Source organism: Hemiscyllium ocellatum, chromosome 10 (assembly GCF_020745735.1).
Source record: "Hemiscyllium ocellatum isolate sHemOce1 chromosome 10, sHemOce1.pat.X.cur, whole genome shotgun sequence".
NCBI classification, from domain to species: domain Eukaryota; kingdom Metazoa; phylum Chordata; class Chondrichthyes; order Orectolobiformes; family Hemiscylliidae; genus Hemiscyllium; species Hemiscyllium ocellatum.
This window is the reverse complement of record NC_083410.1, coordinates 52,158,569-52,181,122: the sequence shown is the minus strand read 5'-3', so window position 1 is coordinate 52,181,122 and position 22,554 is coordinate 52,158,569.

The window sequence follows — 22,554 nt, the reverse complement described above, 5'->3', positions numbered from 1 at the left end:
TACAATCTTAAAACAGTTAGCATCTTCTCTTCCCTGAAGCATACACCCATCCTTAGCTCCATTTGTATCCTGACTGCTCCCATTATCCAACCCACCTGTTCTTTAATATTGTAATACTCCATTAAGCCATCCATTACCGAACCATACCCTGCAACTCCTTGGCTATTGCATCCCATTTCCTTCCTCTCACTCTCACTGTTCCCCCCTGCTTCCCTGTACCCTCAGTTTAGCCTTTAGGGCTCTAAAATAGACACTACTGATAATACCCTAGTGTACTATCCATCTGTCACCATCTTTCCTTCTAGATCCTCTCTCCTGCCAAACTTATGGAGTTATCCTGCAATGACACAATACCCTGCCTTCCTTTACAGCAGATGCCCTAAATCCTGTCTCCATGCTTTCCCAGGATACACTTCCCATGACAAACATCCTGCCATGCCCCACACTGCCTCTACCCATGCTAGTTTAATTCCCAGCTGATCCCCAAAGAAGCCAAAGCAGCAGAACCTCACACCAGCTGCAGCAGGTCCACCACCTCCTCTGCTGCATACCACTGATACAGTGGGAAACTCTAGGCATGTATGAGTTACTCAGGCATAACAATTGGGAGGTAAATTTTAACTCTGGTGTGATGGCATTTGATTGAGAACACATCACATGCGAAAGGTCTTCCATAAGGAAGTTCAACCTGTCTTTGAAATGCAGAGAATTCAATGCCATATTTGATTTGTGGTTTCCCACTTGGGGTGTAGCACAGGATTCCAATCTCTGCTCTCTCTCTCTCTCTCTCTCACACACACACACACACTCACTCACTGTCTCTTGCTGTAAATGCCACCAGACCTGCTAGATGACAGAAAGCAGTAGATAGCCTATTTCCCAGGTAGGATTTTCCATTCAGAGGCCAACTGGGATTTTCCAGTTGAACTCCCCGTGCCCATAGATGGCAAACTGGAAGCATTTTGGCTTTGAGTCCATCCCTGCCTTTTGGATCCAGTAACTTCATTAGCATAAGACATAGGACATAGGAGCATAAATTAGGCCACTTGGCCCATTGAGGCTGCTCCACTATTCAATCATAGTTGATAGGTTTTTCTCCACTTTCTCCCTGAAACATAGAACATAGAAAAGTACAGCACAGCCTACGATGTTGTGCCAAAGATTAATCCTAATTTAAAATAAAATAACCTTACCTACGCACCCCTCAATTCACTGCTGTCCATGTGCATGTCCAGCAGGCACTCATATGTCCCTAATGACTCTGCTTCTACCACCACTGGTAACGTATTCTATGCATTCACAATTCTCTGCGTAAAAAACTACTCTGACATCTCCTCTATACCTTCCTCCTAATACCTTAAAACTATGACCCCTCATGCCAGTCAATCCTGTCCTGGGGAAACATCTATGGCTATTGACTCTATCCATGCCTCTCCTTACCTGGTGTACCTCAATCAGGTCAACTCTCTTCCTCCTTCTCTCCAGAGAGAAAAGTCCAAGCTTAGTCAACGTCTCTTCATAAGACAAGCCTACAATCCAGGCAGCATCTTGGCAAATCTTCTTTGCACCCTCTCCAAAGTCTCTGTATCTTTCCTAATGTAGGGCAACCAGAACTGGACACAATATTCCAATTGAGGATTCACCAGGGTCTTGTAGAGCCACAGCAAAACCTCACAGCTCTTAAACTCGATACCCCTGTTAATAATTCCCCCTTCTGTGGCAATGAATTCCATAGATTCACCACTTGCTGGCTGAAGAAGTTTCTCCTTATCTCCATTCTAAAGGGTCTTCCCTTTACTCTAAGGCTGTGCTCTCAGCTCCTAATCTTTTCTCCCAATAGAAACATCTTCTGAACATCCACTCTGTCCAGACCAATCAATATTCTGTACATTTCAATTAGATTCCCCTCACACCCTTTCCCTCAATCTGACAGGCTGCCCTGTAAAAAATCCATCCCGAAGGTCACAGCTCGGCGTCAAAGGTTTTTTATTTGTATTTTAAATTTGAAAACATTAGAGAAGGGCACATTGATTATTCTGGGCTTCCCACTCTGTCATTAGATTGTCAATGCATTCTGCTGCTACAGTTTGTTTTATCTTATTGTTTGAGCCACATTGAGGTACCTGTTAGGAATGTACAACACAGCAGTGTGTTCAACACAGAGATTTAATTGAAGCTTAAGATGTCTGCCTGCAGGGTGTGTACCTTATTATGGAGACCACATGACTATGGCAGAAACATTTGTAAATGATTGCATTTGAATACAAAATTCTTCCTTTTGTGCAAAAATAAAAAAATGGCATGCAGCATCATGTACATTTTTATTTACCCATGTTACTAACTATAAACACTTCTGCTTTCATGTCTTAGCAGTTCATTATTTCCATCAGTCTCTGTCTATGTGTTGTGATATAGTCTGTACACTTAAATCATGCTGATCTCTTAATGATATGCAGCATTTGGGTGATGTTGTTTCTCCTGGAGTATTGTTCTCTGTCATTTGTAGTAACACTAATATTGTTGTTCCGTTTCTATTTGGTTACTATGGACTTTTGTGACTGATGGTTGATATGAGTTCTAAATAGGTGTTGAATTTTCAAGTTTTTCATGAAGTGACTGAGTTCTTCATTCAGGAACTGAGGGCCTTTGTTGGTTATGACAATGTCATGAATGCCATAACAGCTGAAGAAATCTCAGCAGTGGTCTTTGATGTCAATTGATCCACCCAGTAGTCCGAATGATAAGATAAGATGACCAGTTCTTAAGAGTGTGAAGAGATCTACTATCAGCTTCAAACACGATCTGCCTGGGATGCCATGTACTATCAGTAGCTCTCCCCCTTGTTTAGTTCGGTATTCATTACAAGCACTGCACTGGATGGTATGGTCCGTGATTTGGTTGCTCATCTTTAGCCAGTAGTGCATAACCATGTCTTCCTCAGACTTTACTCAATTCCTTAGTGGTTTGCATGGATGAGCTTTAGCACCATCCCTCTCAATTCCTTCAGGACAATTATTCTATTTCCTTTCTGCAGTATAGATTATCAATTCATCTCTATATACTCATAACAACTTGTATGTCCTTAATACTCTACGATCATTCTTTAATCACAACATTTTGCAAAGTTGGAGATTTGTATCTTGTTTGAATAGATTGCTTGATTCGAACAAGCCTTGATCAAAATTTTTATCAAGGTAAACAATGGTTTCTATAATTGTGTTTCGATATCCATGGGCTGTATTTTTTACTTCAAGGAGATAATTAATTTTCTCATGTTGTCTGCGGTGATATTCGTCTGGCGCTGGGAAAATACCAAATGGCATGTGGAACTATCTGCATCAGCTGAAAGGTGTCAAGAATAGAGTTTAAAAGTAAGAGCTTTCTTGTAGCTTCACTTGCCAGAAACCACTTTTCACATCTAAAGCAGTAAAGATTTTCCCTTTGCAAGTTCTGGTAAAATTCCTTCAACGGCTAACATAGGGTAGTAGAGTCTCCTCAGGTCTTAATTTAGGTTCTTGAGTTAATGCATACTCTTAGCTTACCAGGTTGTTTCACCTATAACCTGCTATTAATCTATTTGTAGGAGTTCTCACTTCTTCATTTATTCCCTTCTTTTCCAACTCTTCTGCCTAATCTTTCAAGCTGGCTTTGAAGGCAGCTACAGCTTCACTTGATAGATACTGAATTTGTCTTGCAACCTCATCCATCACCTTGACTGAACCAACCTGATGTGTGGTATATAAAGCTTTGTCAGAATCTTCAGCCTATTGCTCCAGTAACCATCTGTACCGACTATTGTGCTTCTAATTAACCATACACTTGTGTGCAAAGTATTCTGTATTGCAGTGAGAACACTGGCTTGCCCATGCTGGACATGCCTTCTTCTGTTTTGTATGCTGTCTTCTGCTGTATTTGCATCCTACCCTTTGTCGGTAATACTTCTAGCCTATGTTTGGTATCTGTGAGCAAATGGTAAGACCTGGCCTGTGTTGATATGAATATGCTCTATCTATTGATTCATAACTTTGACATCTTTTCTGAGTTTGTGTTCTCTCAGTTGGAGTCTTTCATAGAACATAGAACAATATAGCAAAGTTCAGGCCCTTTGACCCTTCGATGTTTATCCTACTCTAAGATCAGACTAACCTACATATCCTTCATTATACTATCTTCCATGTATCTATCCAAGAGTCGCTTAAATGTCCCTAATGTACCTGACCCTACTACCACTGCTTCTCACATCTTCCCAAAACCTTCCTCCAATCACCTTAAAATTATTCTCCCTCATGATAAACATATCTGCCATGGGAAAACGTCTCTATCTATGCCTCTTAACATCTTGTACACCTCTATCAAGTCACCCCTCATCTTCTTTGCTCCAATGAGAAAAGCTCTAGCTCCCTCAACCTTTCTTCATAAGACATGTTCTCTAATCCAGGCAGCATCCTGGTCAATCTCTTCTTCACTGTCTTTAAATTTTCCATATCTTTCCTACAATGAGGCAGAACTGAAAACAATATTCCAAGTGTGGCCTAACCAGGGCTCCATAAAGCTGCAGCATAAACTTGCACCTCTTAAACTCAGTCCCCTGCTCATGAAAGCCAACACACCATATGCCTTATCAACAACCCTATCAACTTAAGTGGCAACTTTGAGGGATCAATGGACGTCAATCAATGTTATAATGCATCTTGGGGTCAGTGTGTGTACTTGGGAATTATTTTAATACAATTAATGTGTGTAAATATGTGTTTTTTTCTCATTTTATCAGACATTGGCTCACAATGTGTGTTTTGAATTCACTTTACTTAATTGTTGTATCTATGTACATCACATCTATTTATTAAAGAATTAATACTGTGGCTTAGTGTCCATGTTTGTGATTCTTGTCCTGCCTGTGTGCACAGTTTCCTTCCATGTTGATATTTAACATCTCCCTCATATAAGGCTGTTGAAACTGTGCAACAGAATGATCTTGCTGTTTACCTTGTTTCTAACTTTTGGATCCGTAATTCCAAATACAATTCTATCTCAAATTAATTTGTCCTTTAATTGCACAAATTCACAGGTTTCTGCAAGTTGAGTTAATGACTTTGCATATTGATCAATGAATTTTTTTTAACTTTGTTCCCTTTGCTCATTTGTAATGCTAGGTAAAAACAATGACTGCAGATGCTGGAATGTTTACTTGGGGCTCAAAGGAAGGCTTCAAAGTTTAGAATTTCTGCTATGTATGTTTTTCTGCTCTTCAGAGAAATTTAAAGCAATATGGAATGTGAGGCAGTCCCTTCCCAAAGGTGATAAAGTGTAACAACTTCTACTTGTTCTGATTGGGTTACCAGACGTGAGGCTTTTGCACAGTTCTGCCGTTGTTTCCCAGTTTTGTCTCATATTCCCAGTCATTTGGACAGGAGCTAGGAGGGGAAAGGCTACAGCCATTTTCTCCAGATCAGAAGTTTTCACTGATTATTTTTTCCTCTTTCTGTGAGAGCTCACTGCTCTACAGCTGTGCTCTTGCTAAATTTCAGCTCTGGATGTTTACCACCCACGACATCATGCTCGAGTGTACAACACAGTAGTGTGTTCAACATGAGGGGTTTACTGAAGTGTAGCTTAAGATATCTACAATGTCGAGGTATGACGGAGATCCCATGGCTGTAAACAGACATTTCACCACATGGCCATATATTCATCCAAATGATACCTGGATGCAGTATATTGAGCTATATGTGTCGGTACATACAGGGTCCCTGAGGCCGTTTATCTCCAAGTAAGGATCTAAAGAGTCAAATGGCTTCATTTGTCATTCCTCTAGATACAACTGATACAGTAAAAATGAGACAGTGTTCCTCCAGGACCAAGGTGCTACATGGACAATACAAACTACATGATCATACACAGGGCGGCATAAAGTGCATTAGAAGTGCAAAACACGCAATACAGCACAGTGATTCCTGACATGTCAAGACAATAGGCACAGTGTTGTACAAATTACAGTGTAATCAAAGAATGATAATTAATGAAACATTGTTTAGCAGCAAGTCGAAGTCGTGCAAAGAATTTCAGGTGGAATAGAGTCTGAGCATATAGTAGAGAGTGTGGTGCTGGAAAAGCACAGCAGGTCAGGCAGCATCCGAGGAGCAGGAGAACCGACATTTCAGCCAACAGCCCTTCATCGGGAACAAGTCTGGGAGCTTAGGGAGTGGAGAGATAAATGAGAGGGGGTGCAGCTGAAGCTGGGGGGAAGGTAGCTGAGAATGTGATAAGATAAATGGAGTAGGGGGTAATGGTGATAGGTCAGAGGGGAAGGTGGAGCAGATAGGTGGGAAGGAAGATGGACAGATGGGACAGGTCATGAAGGCAGTGCTGAGCTAGAAGGTTGGATCTGGGATAAGGTGGAAGGAAGGGAAGTGATGAATCTGGTGAAATCCACATTGATGCCCTGGGGTTGAAGGGTTCCGAGGCGTTCTTCCTCCAGGCATTGGGTGTTAGGAAGTGGCAATGGAGGTGGCCCAGGATCTGCATGTCCTTGGCAGAGTGGGAGGGGGCGTTGAAGTGTTCGGCCACAGGACAGTGAGGTTGATTGGTGCGGGTGTACCGGAGATGTTCTCTGAAGCGCTCTGCGATTAGGCGTCCTTTCTCCCCAATGTCGAGGAAACCGCATCGGGAGCAACAGATGTGTCGAAGTGCAGGTGAAACTCTGATGGATGTGGAAGGCTCCTGAGGAGCTTTGTACGGAGGTGAGGGGGAGGTGTGGGCGCAGGTTTTGCAATTCCTGCGGTGGCAGGGGAAGGTGCAGGTGCAGAGGATGGACCTGACCAGGTAGTCGCGGAGGGAATGGTCTTTACAGAGAGCGGATAGGGGTGGGGAGGGAAATATATCTCTGATGGTGGGATATGTTTGTAGGTATCAGAAATGGCAGAGAATGATGCGATGCATATGGAGGTTGGTGGAGTGGAAAGTTAGGACCAGGGAGGTTCTGTCCTTGTTGTGGTTGGAGGGGTGGGATTTGAGGTGCAGGAAGTGGATGGGATGAGATGCACTGGAAGGCATCAGCAAGCACATGGGAGGGGAAATTGAGGTCTTTAAAGAAGGAGGCCATCTGGCATGCTCTGTGGTGGAACTGGTAGAGGAATTAGGGATAAGGGATAGAATTTTTACAGGAGGCAAAGAGGCTGTAGGAGTCGGTAGATTTAGAGAAGATGATCATCATTGATAGAGATGGAGAAGTCCAGGAAGGGAAAGGAGATGTCTGAGATGGTCTAGGTAAATTTAAGATCGAAGGTGAATGTGGTGGTGAAGTTGATATACTGTTCAACCTCATCATGGAAGCATGAGGTGGCGCTGATGCAGTCATCAATGTCGCGGAGGTAAAGGTGAGGAATGGTGTCGGTGTAACTCCGGAAGATGGACTGTTCCACATAGCCAATGATGTGACAGGAATAACTGGGGCTTATGCTGGTGCCCATGGCTACCCCTTTCATCTGGAGGAAGTGGGAGGATACAAAGGAGAAATCATACAGTGTGAAGGACCCTGATGGCCCACGGGAAGAAACCGTTGCACAGTCTGACCATGAGAGACTGAATGTTCCGGTATCTTCTGTCAGATGGCAGGAGGGAGAAGAATTTGAGTGAGGGATGTGTGAGATCTTCCACAATGCTCTGAGCCTTTTGGATGCAGTGTGTGGTGTAAATGTCTGTAACGGAGGGAAGAGAGACCCCGATGATCTTCTCAGCTGTCCTCATTATCCATTGTAGGGTCTTATGATCCGAGATGGTGCAATTCCCAAACCAAGCAGTGATACAGCAGCTCAGTGTACACAGGGATCTGCAGCTCCTTCTGTACCATTATACTTACTAGTATATAAATTATCAAATGCAAATCTCTAGTTTAGTGTCTAAGATGCTCTTCCCATCCTCAATTCATTTGCTGTTTCTCTCTTACTGAGGTCAGATTCATATCATCCATTATATAATTACAATGTACATGAATTTCACTTTTCCATACTTCTAGGTTTGAGGGGCTCCTATTAGCCTTCCAGCTTCAAAAGCTGACCAGCCATCCTTAATGGCCAGAGGGTGGACTTATTATCCAGTAAATCAGTCAATGTAGAATCAGAAATTGTGGAGGGAGGCATTGGAGATTTGAGCCTGGCAGCAGGTTCTGATGTACAGGCATTGGCATCAGTTTTGGAACCGGGGGGATCTGTACCATTGGGACGGTCTCCACCTGAATCGATCTGGTACCAATGTTCTAGCGAAGAGAATAAATAGGGTGGTCAGTAGGACTTTAAACTTCTGAGTTGGGAGGAAGGGAAAGTGAAAGCGACAGGGAGTATGGAGTTAAATGGAAAGATAAGCAACAGGACAGCATATGTTCAGGCGGATTTAAACTCGAGGCAGACTGGGAATGCAGCAAAAAGGAAGGATAACTTAGGACATCTTATGACTTCCAATACCTCAAATGATAAAGTTAGCATTAAGGCACTTTACCTGAATGCTCGTAGCATTCATAACAAAGGAGATGAACTAATGGCTCAGATCATAGTGAATGATTATGATGTGGTAGGTATCACAGAGACATGGTTACAGGGGGGTCAGGACTGGCAGTTAAACCTCCAAGGATTTTCAACTTAATGAAAAGACAGGGAGGTGGGCAGAGGGGGTGGGGTTGCCTTGTTAGTTCAGAACAAAATTAAATCTATGGCACTGAATGACATAGCGTTGGATGATGTGGAGTCTGTGTGGGTGGAATTGAAGAACCACAAAGGCAAAAAAACCATAATGGGAGTTATGTACAGACCTCCTAACAGTGGTCAGGACCAGGGACGCAACATGTACCGGGAAATAGAGAAGGCATGTCAGAAAGGCAAGGTCACGGTGATCATGGGAGACTTCAATATGCAGGTGGACTGGGTACATAATGTTGCCAGTGGATCCAAAGAAAGGGAATTCATGGAATGCTTACAGGATGGCTTTTTCGAACAGCTTATCATGGAGCCCACAAGGGAACAGACTATTCTGGACCCAGTGTTATGTAATGAATTAGACTTTATAAAAGATCTTAAAGTAAGGGAACACTTAGGAAGCAGTGATCATAATATGGTAGAGTTCAGTCTGCAGTTTGAAAGAGAGAAGGCAAAATCAGATGTACTGGTGTTACAGTTAAATAAAGATAATTATGAGGGCATGAGAGAAGAACTGACAAAAATAGACTGGAAGCAGAGCCTAGCAGGGAAGACAGTAGAGAAAAAATGGCAGGAGTTTGTGGGTATAATTCAGGACACTGTACAGAGGTTCATCCCCAAGAAAAGAAAGATTATCCGGGGAGGGATTAGACAGCCATGGCTGACAAAGAAAAAGAGAGATCCTATAAAGAGGCCAAGAGCAGTGGGAAATCAGAAGACTGGGAAGGTTACAAAAACAAACAGAGGATAACAAAGAGAGAAATAAGGAAGGAGAGGATCAAACATGAAGGTAGGCTAGCCATTAATATTAGAAATGATAGTAAAAGTTTCTTTCAATACACAAAAGACAAACGACAGGCAAAAGTAGACGTTGGGGCACTTCAAGTTAATGCTGGAAGCATAGTGATGGGAGATAAGGAAATAGCAGGAGAACTTAACAAGTACTTTGTGTCAATCTTCACAGTGGAAGACATGAGTAATATCCCAACAATTAAAGGGAGTTAGTGGGCTGAGTTGAGTATGGTTGCCATTACAAAAGAGAAAGTGCTAGAAAAGCTAAAAGGTCTTAAAATTGATAAATCTCCTGGCCCCGATGGATACATCCTAGACTTCTGAGAGAGGTGACTGAGGAAATCGCAGAGGCATTGGTTGAGATCTTTCAAAAGTCACTGGAATCAGGGAAAGTCCCGGATGATTGGAAGATCGCTGTTGTAACCCCCTTGTTCAAGAAAAGATCAAGACAAAAGATGGAAAATTATAGGTCAATTAGCCTAACCTCGGTTGTTGGTAAAATTCTAGAATCCATCATTAAGGATGAGGTTTCTAAATTCTTAGAAGAGAAGTGTCTGATTAGAACAAGTCAACATGGATTTAGTAAGGGGAGGTCATGTCTGACAAACCTGTTGGATTTCTTTGAAGACGTGACAAGTAGGTTAGACCAGGGAAACCCAGTGGATGTGGTCTATCTAGACTTCCAAAATGCCTTTGATAAAGTGCCACACGGGAGGCTGCTGAGCAAGGTGAGGGTCCATGGATGAGCTACTGATATGGATTGAGGATTGGCTGTCTGATAGAAGACAGAGAGTTGGGATAAAAGGTTCTTTTTCAGAATGGCAGCCGGTGACAAGCGATGTCCTGCAGGGTTCAGTGTTGGGGCCGCAGCTGTTCACAGTATATATTAATGATCTGGATGAAGGGACTGGGGGCATTCTAGAGAGGTTTGCTAATGATACGAAGTTAGATGGACAGGCAGGTAGGACTGAGGAAGTGGGGAGGTTGCAGAAGGATCTAGACAGTTTGGAACAATGGTCCAGGAAATGGCTAATGGAATTCAACATGAGCAAATGTGAGGTCTTGCACTTTGGAAAAAAGAATAAAAGTGTAGACTACTTTCTAAATGGTGAGAAAATTCGTGAAGCCAAAGTACAAAGGGATCTGGGAGTGCTAGTCGAGGATTCGCTAAAGATAAACATGCAGGTTGAGTCCGGATTAAGAAAGTGAATGCAATGTTGTCATTTATCTCAAGAGGGTTGGAATATAAACGCACTGTTGTGCTACTGAGACTTTATAAAGCTCTGGTTAGACCCCATTTGGAGTACTGTGTCCAGTTTTGGTCCCCACATCTCAGGAAGGACATACTGGTACTGGAACATGTCCAGCGGAGATTCACACGGATGATCCCTGGAATGGTAGGTCTAACATACGAGGAACAGCTGAGGATCCTGGGATTGTATTGATTGGAGTCTAGAAGATTAAGGGGAGATTTAATAGAGACATACAAGATAATACATGGCTTGGAAAGGGTGGACGCTAGGAAATTGTTTCCGTTAGGCGAGGAAACTAGGACCCATTGGCACAGCCTTAGAATTGTAGAGGGTCAATTCAGAACAGAAATGTGGAGACATTTCTTCAGCCAGAGAGTGGTGGGCCTGTGGAATTCATTGCCGCAGAGTGCAGTGGAGGCCGGGACGCTAAATGTCTTCAAGGCAGAGATTGATAAATTCTTTATGTCACAAGGAATTAAGGGCTATAGGGAGAATGCTGGTAAGTGGAGTTGAAATGCCCATCAGCCATGATTGAATGGCGGAGTGGACTCGATGGACTGAATGGCCTTACTTCCACTCCTATGTCTAATGGTTTTATGGTCTTACACATAAGTCCTGTTCAAAGTCCCATCTGCTGAAAAAGTAGCTCCATACACCACTTTCCATTATCCTTTTCCCAACTGAGAATGAAGAGAAAAATCTGTCCTACTTTTGTCCAGCATGGCCAAGTTGGTGCCTCAATTTTATTGACTTAAACTCAAGACTTCCATAGTACATCTACAAATAAATGACACTCTGGGGCGTTTGTTTTGTATATGTTTCAATTAATGGCAGAATGAGAGATTAGATTGCATTGAGTTACAAACAGTTCTTCAACGTCTGGATCTGAGCCCAGACTAAAATGATGCAAATGTTATTCTGAAAGATATTGAAGCTTCTGAGTGAAGCTGATTCAGATAGTTCCAACATAAACTTCCTCTATATTGACATTAATTAAAGTATTTACTTCAATGAGGCTGGTAGGATGGCTGATGTGGGCACTATCACAGTGTTCCAAGAGGATTATTTCCTTCTCGGGCCAAAAATAAGAAGAATTTTCAAGTTGGTGGATAAAAGTGCGCCAACATATTATTATTTTTTTTCCTTAAAAGAGTTAGACTGCAAAATTTCTAAGTAAAGTTCTTATTTTAATTTGAGGTGAAGACAGATGCAAGCACACAACTCATAATATTCACACACAACACTTACGATTTTAGCTTGCAAATCTTACTCAGTAAGATTTATCTATTTCACAGCATAAATACAGGTATAAACAGCCAACCATTTGAATAAAAAATGATTTGCCTGAGGTAAGAATCAAATGAATTCATTCTTATGTCAGGGGCATAATTCACCCCTAGTTCAAGCACTAGGCAAATGGCACACAGACACTTAGTTGAGAATTATTACACAAATGATACCCAATTGCAGGTGGATGTGTTTCTCATATATTCAGTGTTTTACCACAAAAGGAAAAAGCAAAACTACTTTATGGTAGATCTTTGACAGGCTATAGTTTACCTGTTATATTGACTTTATGAAAAGTGTTTTTATCCAGAAGGAATATTCCTATCAGCTTATCTGATCTGGTTAAAGCACATTGAAAATTAATTTCATTCATAAGATATGCTCCAAATTATTTGGTTACATAAATAATTAATTTTTAGTATGTGAGCTTTGCTGAGAACATAATAATGTGTTAATTTGAACTGTTAGTCATGATTTGGAGATGCCGGTGTTGGACTGGGGTGTACAAAGTTAAAAATCACACAACACTAGGTTATAGTCCAACAGGTTTAATTGGAAGCATACTAGCTTTCAGAGCATCTATCACCTGATGAACGAGCATCGCTCCGAAAGCTAGTATACTTCCAATTAAAGCTGTTGGACTATAACCTGGTGTTGTGTGATTTTTAACTTTGAACTGCTCGTGACCGTGGTGAAAATGGCAATGATACTTCAGTTTATTTGAAAGTAAGTTTGTGAGTTTGTGGCCAAAAGATTCAATTCAAATGCAAAGTTCTTATTAAAAGGGTTTTTGTGGTGCAATGGTAATGTCCCTAACTTTGGGCTGGAAGGCCTGTGTTCAAATTCCACCTACTCTTGATATCTATTATAACATATTTGAATGGGTTGATTAAAAATATCTATAGACTTCTTATAATTTTTGAAAGGTATTTAATGGTCAAATCTCTTGAATTTAACTAAGTTGTGTCAACTTGTGAATTCCTTTTGGTCCTTATTATTGTTTTATAGATATATAACAATACCAGGTTATAGTCCAACAGCTTTAATTATTGTACAATTTAGCATGGAATTTACAAATTGCTTACATCCTCCTTGTTATAGAAAAACTTAGGTAAGCTTAGCCACTGCAGAACTATTAACCCTACTCTTCGCTTGTTCTGTTAAAATTTATTAGGACTTTTCAGGAGCTGAACTCAAAGTTATATCTTACATAATTTTATTCTTTACTCTCTGACACGAGGAAGACATTTGCATAAGTGTGGGACAGACTTAAAAGACAAAAGATTTCTCTCTCTAAATTGTGCATCTGATCTATGAGCTAAGACTACCCTCGTCTTCTGATCCTATCAGTTCCAAATTTTAAAATGTGGTACAGAATATTGGGATGGAGTTTTACACTACAAAGACATCAATTTTAAGCTAGTTTTGATGCCAATTAACTTGAATTTTAGTTGCCAAATGTGATATGGGTACTGTCAGATTTCAGAGCACTGCCTGGATGAAGAAGAGGAGTAACACTTACTCCCAATGGCCTACTCATGAAAAGGTTTGGGATAGTGGGCTGCAAAGAGCACATAGGGAAGAGGGGAAACTCATCTACTATCAAGACTTAACTCCACTCCTGCCCTCAAACCTACCATCCCCATTGAGGAGAATGAACAGCTCAGAAGAGGGGTAAGCAGGTGTAAAGGAAGGACATGGAAGGGATAGTAGAAGCAGTAAAACAGCTAGCATTCAGGTTGGCATGCTAGAGTTGGGCAGAGAGGGGTGTGCTGTCATTTTCCTGCAGGAACAAGGTCCTGTCCACAGAACACAATCTGTCTGTATTTGCAGATGCCCAAATGGCAGTATCAGATTGAAGCTTTTCAGGGAGGCTATCATTGACTTACATGTCATACTTCCGAGTGAGGTCAGACCCAATGGTTTGGGGGACATCCAGTACCAGTGGTCCACAGGATCATCATGGCTCCCTCTTCAGTGGCTTTCATCAACAAGAATTGCTTTCATTCCATCAATATACAACTGATGGTTTTTAGATGGTCCATTAATTTTGGGGGTCAAGGCAAAATCTTTAATTACGTTGAGTATTTTCTTTAGAACATTATGGATTGTCTGAGTGGCTGTAGTGAAATTTGTCTCGAAGCTGTCAAAATGTGAGCAGAGCTTTCAGGGCAGGTTATTGGATATAGATAGGCCTGAAGCCTCCTCAATGAGATGGGAGCTATAAACAAAATGGTCTCCTTCAGATTTGCATTGACAGAGCATCAACCAAACAGGGAATAACCTCGAGGAAAAGCTGCTTGATTGTCATAACGTTGCAGTATTACAGCAGGGCTGAGGCATGAACGTTATTAAGTGCCCTCGTCACTTGTTTTAATTATCTTTCTGGTTTCCAATATTTGTTGTATTTTGCTGGTTACTGTTGATATTAATCCAGATTTAGCATTTTTTTCTTCTTCATCATCCAACTGTCTTTTGATGAAACTTAAAAATATAAGCCATAAGTATTAAGTTAGCCTGGAGCAGTGTTTTGTAGAGGAATAAAACGGGGCTACTTTCTGGGTCTGCACATTGGAAGAAGCAAAAATGGCCGTTAGTAGAACGATATGCTCTTCTTGTTGGATGTGGGGGTTTAGGGAGAGTTTACGTGTAACTGAGGATTATATCTTCAATAAATACCGTTCGTTGCCAATTCTATCAGATCAAATGGGACAGATGGAGTGACAGTTAGAGGCAGTTTGTAAGAGCAAGGAGGTGTGATGGATGGCAGTTATAGGAAGGGAGAAAAGTCACAGATACAGTCCCATAAACAGGTTAACTCACCAAAAGATATGAGAGGTAGGCAGGTAGTGCAGAAGTCTTCTGTGGCTGTCCCATTTCAAACACGTATACTGTTTTGGAAAATGTAGGGGGTAATGGATTATCAGGGGAATATAGCAGGAATAGCCAGGTTTCTGGTATTGAGACTGGCTTAGATGCAGTGAGGAGTACATTCCCTTCCATTGTGAAAGGGGGATCTCTAGTCCGAGGCATGAACCGACATTTCTGTGGCAAACAGTGAAAAATCAGAATGGTGTGTTGCTTCCCTGGTACCAGGGAGATAGTGAGGAAAGAGATCAATCTAAGACTGATACAGTTGAGAAAAGAAGCCAAACAGTCAGGGAAGACAGGGACAAAGCAGAGAACAAGGTTGGACTAATAAATTAAACTGCATTTACTTCAATGCAAAGGGCCTAACAGGGAAGGCAGATGAACTCAGGGCATGGTTAGGAAGATGGGACTGGGATATCATAGCAATTACAGAAACATGGCTCAGGGATGGACAGGACTGGCAGCTTAATGTTCCAGGATACAAATGCTACAGGAAGGAGAGAAAAGGAGACAAGAGAGGAGGGCAGAGTGGCGTTTTTGATCAGGGAAAGCATTATAGCTGTACTGAGGGAGGATATTCCCAGAAATACATCCAGGGAACTTATTTGGTAGAACTAAGAAATAAAAATGGATGATCACCTTATTGGGATTGACTTATAGACCCCATAAGAGTCAGAGGGAAATTGAGATACAAATTTGTAAGGAGAAGTCAGTTATCTGTAAGAATAATTGGTGGTTATGGTAGAGGGTTTTAACTTTCCAAATATAGACTGGGACTGCCATAATATTAAGGGTTTTGATGGAGAGGAATTTGTTAAGAGTGTACAAGTAAAATTTCTGATGCAGTATGTGGATGTACCTACTAGAGAAGGAGCAAAACTTGACCCACTCTTGGGAAATAAGACAGGACAGGTGACTGAGATGCCAGTGGGGGAGCACTTTGGGGCCAGTGACAATATTTCTATTAGTTATAAAATAGTGATGGAAAAAAGTTAGACCAGATCAAAAAGTTGAAATTCTAAATTGGAGAAAGGCCAGTTTTGACGGTATTAGGCAAGAACTTTCAAAGCTGATTGGGGGCAGACATTCACAGGTAAAGGGACGGCTGGAAAAGAAAAGCCTTCAGAAATGAGATAACGAGAATCCAGAGAAAGTATATTCCTGTTTGGGTGAAAGGAAAGGCTGGTAGGTATAGAGAATGCTGGGTGACTAAAGAAATTGAGGTTTTGGTTCAGAAAACGAAGGAAGCATATGTCGGGTATAGACAGGATAGATCCAGTGAATCCTTAGAAGAGTATAAAGGCAGTAGGAGTATACATAGAGTCATAGAATCATGGAGGTCTACAGGAAACAGACCCTTCACTCTAACTCGCCCATGCTGACCAATTATCCCAAACCAACCTAGTCCCACCTGCCAGCACCCAGCCCATATTCTTCTAAACCATTCTTACTCATATACCCATCCAAATGCCTCTTAAATGTTGCAATTGTACCAGCCTCCACCACTTCCTCTGGCAGCTCACTGCATGTACGTACCACCCTCTGCGTGAAAAGGTTGCCCCTTAAGTCCCTTTTATATCGTATATTGCTCACCCTAAACCTATGCCCTCTCGTTCTGAACTCACCCACCCCCAGGAGAAGGCCTTGTCTATTTACTCTATCCATGCCCTTCATGATTTTCTAAACCTCTATAACAGCACCCCTCAGCCTCTGACGGTCCAGGGATAACAGCCCTAGTCTATTCAACCGCTCCCTATGGTTCAAATCTTCTAACCCTGGCAACATCCTTGTAAATCTTCAAGTTTCGCAATATCTTTCTGATAGGAAGGAGACCAGATTTGCATGCAATATTCCAAAAGTAGCCTAACGAATGTCCTGTACAGCCGCAACATGACTTCCCAACTCCTGTATTCCATACTCTGGCCAATAAAGGAAAGCATACAAAATGCCTTCTTCACTATCCTATCTACCTGTGACTCCACTTTCAAGGAGCTATGAACCTGCACTCCAAGCTCTCTATGTTCAGCAACACTCCCCAGGACTTACCATTAAGTATATAAATCCTGCTAAGCTTTGCTTTCCCAAAATGCAGCACTTCACATTGATCTAAATTGAACTCCATCTGCCACTCCTCAGCCCATTGGCTCATCTGATCAAGATCCCGTTGTAATCTGAGGCAAACTTCTTCAGTGTCCACTACACCTCCAATGTTGGTGCCATCTGCCAACTTACTAACGATACCTCTTAAGCTCACATCCAAATCATTTATACAAGTGATGGAAATCAGTGGACCCAGCATTGATTCTTGTGGCACTCCACTAATCACAGGCCTTTAGTATGAAAAACTACCCTCCACCACCACCATCTGGCTTCTACCTTGGAGTCATTTCTGTATCCAAATGGCTAGTTCTCCCTCTATTTCATGAGATCTAACCTTGCTAACCAGTCTCCCATGGGCAACCTTACCGAACGCCTTACTGAAGTCCACATAGATCACGTCCACCGCTCTGCCCTCATCAACTCTCTTTGTTACTTCTTCAAAAAACTCAATCAAGTTTGTGAGACATGATTTTCCATGAACAAAGCCAAGTTGACTATCCCTAAACAGTCCTTGCCTTTCCAAATGCATGGACATCCTGTCCCTCAGGATTGCCTCCAACAACATGGCCACCATCAATGTCAGGTTCACTGGTTTATAGTTCCCTGGCTTGTCCGAACGACCTTTCCTAAACAGTGTCACCATGTTACCCAACCTCCAGTATTTTGGCACATCACCAGTGACTATCGATGATGCAAATACCTCAGCAGAGAGTCCAGCAAACACTTACCTAGCTTACCACCTGATCAGGTCCTGGGGATTTATCCATGTTTATACATTTCAAGACATTCAGCACTTCCTCCTCTGTAATATGGACATTTTCAAGATATCACCATATGTTTCCTTAAATTCTATACCTGCCATGTCCTTTTCTTCATCGTATACACTGATGCAAACCACTCATTTAGTATCTCCCCCATCTCCTGCGGCTCTGCACAAAGGCTTTGAGGGGCCATTATCTTTCCCTAGTTACCCTTTTGTCCATAGTGTATCTGTAAAGACCCTTTGGATTTTCTTTGACTCTATTTGCCAAAGCTATCTCATGTCCCCTTTTTGCCCTCCCGATTTCCAACTTAAGTATAGTCCTTCTGCATTTATACTCTTCTAAGGATTTATTTGATCTATACACCTGACCTATATATGCTTCCTTCTTTTTCTTAACCAAACCCTCAATTTCTTTCATCATCCAGCATTCCTTACACCTACCAGCCTTTCCTTTCTCTCTAACAGGAACATACTGAAAATGGAAATCAGAGGGCAAAAAGGGGGGCATGAGATAGCTTTGGCAAATAGAGTTAAGGAGAATCCAAAGGGTTTTTACAAATACATTAAGGACACAATGGTAACTAGGGAGAGAATATGGCCCCTCAAAGTTCAGCAAGGCGGCCTTTGTGTGGAGCCACAGGAGATGGGGGAGATACTAAATGAGTATTTTGCATCAGTGTTTACTGCAGAAAAGGACATGGAAGATGTAGAATATCGGGAAAAAATAGTGACATCTTGAAAAATGTCCATATTACAGAGGAGGAATTGTTGGATCCATTGAAATGCATAAAAATGGAAAAATCCCCAGGACCTAATCAGGTGTACCCTAGAACTCTGTGGGAAGCTAGGGAAGTGATTGCTGGGCCCTTTGCTGAGATAGTTGTATAATCGATAGTCACAGGTGAGGTGCCGGAAGACTGGAGGTTGGCTAATATGGTGCCACTATTTAAGAAAGGTGGCAAGAACAAACCAGGGAACTATAGACCAGTGAACCTGATGTCAGTGATGGGCAAGTTGTTGGAGGGAATCCTGAGGGATAGGATATACACGTATTTGGAAAGGACTGATTAGGGATAGGAGAAAGTGAGGACTGCAGATGCTGGAGATCAGAGCTGAAAAAAGTGTTGCTGGAAAAGCGCAGCAGGTCAGGAAGCATCCAAGGAGCAGAAGAATCAACGTTTCAGGACAGAACCCCACTGGTCCTCACCTACCACCCCATCAACCTTCAGATACATTTTATCATCCTTCGTAATTTCTGCCACCTCCAAACAGACTCCACCACCAAGGATATATTTCCCTCCCTTCCCTATCAGCGTTCCGGAAAGACCACTCCTTCCACAACACCCTCATCAGGTCCACACCCCCCCACCAACCCAACCTCCACTCCTGGCACCTTCCCCTGCAACCGCAAGAAATACAAAACCTGCACCCACACCTCCCCCTCACTTCCCTCCAAGGCCCCAAGATATCCTTCTATATCCATCACAAATTCACCTGCACCTCCACATACATCATTTACTGTATCCGCTGCACCCAATGTGGCCTCCACTATATTGGGGAGACAGGCCGCCTACATGCGGAACGTTTCAGAGAACACCTCTGGGACACCCGCACCAACCGACCCAACCGCCCTGTGGCTGAACACTTTAACTCCACCTTCCACTCCCCCAAGGACATGCATGTCCTTGGCCTCCTCCATCGCCAGATCATGGCAACATGACGCCTGGAGGAAAAGCACCTCATCTTCCGCCTAGGAACCCTCCAAACACAAGGGATGAATTCTGGATTAGTGGTGCTGGAAGAGCACAGCAGTTCAGGCAGCATCCGAGAAGCAGTAAACGGTTGCTGCCTGAACTGTTGTGTTCTTCCAGCACCACTAATCCAGAATCTAGTTTCCAGCATCTGCAGTCATTGGTTTTACCCACAAGGGATGAATGTAGATTTCTCCAGCTTCCTCATTTCCCCTCCCCCCACCTTATCTCAGTCCCAACCCTTGGATTCACCACAGCCTTCTTGACCTGCAATCTTCTTCCCGACTCTCCGCCCCCACCCCCTCTCCAGCCTATCACCCTCACTTTAACCTCCTTCCACCTAATGCATTCCCAACACTCCTCCCCCAAGTCCCTCCTTCCTACCTTTTATCTTAGCCCGCATGGCACACTGTCCTCATTCCTGAAGAAGGGCTTATGCCCGAAACATCGATTCTCCTGCTCCTTGAATGCTGCCTGACCTGCTGTGCTTTTCCAGCAACACATTTTTCAGCTCTGATTAGGGATAGTCAACATGGCTTTGTGCGTGGGAAATCATGCCTCACAAACTTGATTGAATTTTTTTGAAGAAGTAACAAAGAGGATTGATGAGGGCAGAGCAGTGGGTGTGATCTATATGGACTTCAGTAAGGCTTTCGACAAGGTTCCCCATAGGAGACTGGTTAGCATGATTAGATCTCATGGGATAGAGGGAGAACTAGCTATTTCTGAATAGCTGACTCCAAGGTAGAAGCCAGATGGTGGTGGCAGAGGGTTGTTTTTCAGATTTGAGACCTGTGACCAATGGGGTGCCACAAGGATTGGTGCTGGGTCCATCATTTTCATACTTTTCATAATTTTTATAAATGATTTGGATGTGAGCTTAAGAGGCATCATTAGTAAGTTTGCAGATGGCACCAAACTTCAGGTATATTAGTCAGTGAAGAAGTTTAGCTCAGATTACAACGGGATCTTGATCAACTGAGCCAATGGGCTGCAGAGTGGCAGATGGAGTTCAATTTAGATAATTGTGAGGTCTTGCATTTTGGGAAAGCAAATCTTAGCAGAACTTATACACTTAATGGTAAGGTCGTGGGGAGTGTTGCTGAACAGAGAGACCTTGGAGTGCCGGTTCATAACTCTTTGAAAGTGGAGTTGCAGGTAGATAGGATAGTGAAGAAGGTGTTTGCTTTCCTTTATTGGTTAGAGTATTGAGTACAGGAGTTGAGAGGTCATGTTGAGGCTGTACAGGACATTGGTTAGGCCACTGTTAGAATATTGCATGCTTTTCTGGTCTCCTTTCTATCGGAAAGATGTTGCAAAACTTGGAAAGGTTCAGAAAAGATTTACAAGGATGTTGCCAGAGTTAGAAGATTTGAGCTATAGGGAGCGGTTGAATAGACTAGGGCTGTTTTCCCTGGACTGTCAGAGGCTGAAGGGTGACATCATAGAGATTTATAAACTCATGAAGGGCATGGATAGGGTAAATAGACAAGGCCTTCTCCTTGGGGTGGGCGAGTCCAGAACTAGAGGGCATAGGTTTAGGGTGAGAGGGGAAATATATAAACGTGACCTAAGGGGCAACGTTTTCATGCTGAGGGTGATACGATCTACCAGAGGATGTTGTGGAGGCTGGTACAAGTGCAACATTTAAAAGGCATCTGGATGGTATATGAACAGGAAGGGTTTGGAGGAATGTGGACTGGGTGCTGGTAGATGGGACTAGATTGGATTTGGATATCTCGTCGGCATGGACGAGTTGGACCGAAGGGTCTGTTTCTGTGCTCTATATCTCTATGACTCTTTGACTTCAAGTAGCATCAATGAATGGGATTGTAAGTGGATGCACAAGATCAAACCTCATGAAGTTTACCAAAAGAAGAGGATGGACAGTTTGGGATACTTTTTGTAAGATGGCAATGATGGTGCCTTGATGGTGAGCCTCAGAAAATACCATGAGAAGCATGGAAGGTTGCTGTAGACAAGGTTGCTGTAGGTTGCTGGATTTAAGCCTCAATTAGAACTGGAGCAGCAGAGTAGTAAGGCAAAGGAATAGTAATGATTTGGGAGATACAGTCAATTTTCATGTATGCACACAATTAAACCAATGGTTTCTAACATATATGAAAAGCATATTATGCTGTGAATGTATACTTGGATCCAGAGGAACACATACTTTTCCTTCACTGTGCAGTCACCTGGCAAATATATTTGGAATATTTTATATGCCAAAAGAAAGGGGAAGAGTTCGAGAAAGAAGGAAGAAAAATATTAATTATGTAATTAAAGAAGCACAATAATTTAAACTTGAAGCAATTAAATAACGTTAGTAATATATTTCCCTGGATCATTAAAGCTGTTTATATAAATAAAAGTTTGGTGCAACGTGAATGATTATTTATAAAGTTAAATAGGATGATATGATTGTATATAATATTAGTTTAAAACTAAATAAATTTTAAGGTGTCCAACCTACTTAGCAGAAGTATTAAGAGATTATTATTTGTCCCAACACCAATGAAAAAAAATACTATTATGGAAGTTGAAGTGACTGAGGCTATTTGCTGCGATAATTTTAGAGGCTCGCAAAACAAAGCCACTTCCTTTTAGTGTATAGTTTATTAACATTTATTAAGAGTTCTAAAAATAAATTAATCAGCTCCACATTCCAGACATGGGACATTGCTGGGATAGGAGACTGACTATGTGTAGTGTGTGATTAATAAATTTGTCTGCTTGTTCTTACATTACATCGAGGAAACCTTGGTTTGTCTGGAATATGTACCAACTCCCGTCAAATCAGTAAATATTTGGCTTACATCCATCCATGGTAGGTGTGCATCACTGGTTGTTCTAGCATCCATTGCCTATTCCTAATTACACTTGAGCTGCATGCCTTATTGGACCATTTCCGAGAGCAGTTAAGAATCAACCACATTGCTATGGATCTAGAGTTGCATCAATTAAGGATATTAGATTTCTTTTCAGAAGGAACATTGGTAAACAAACTTACTTGTCCAATGACATTACCCCAACACCACTGCATTCATGTC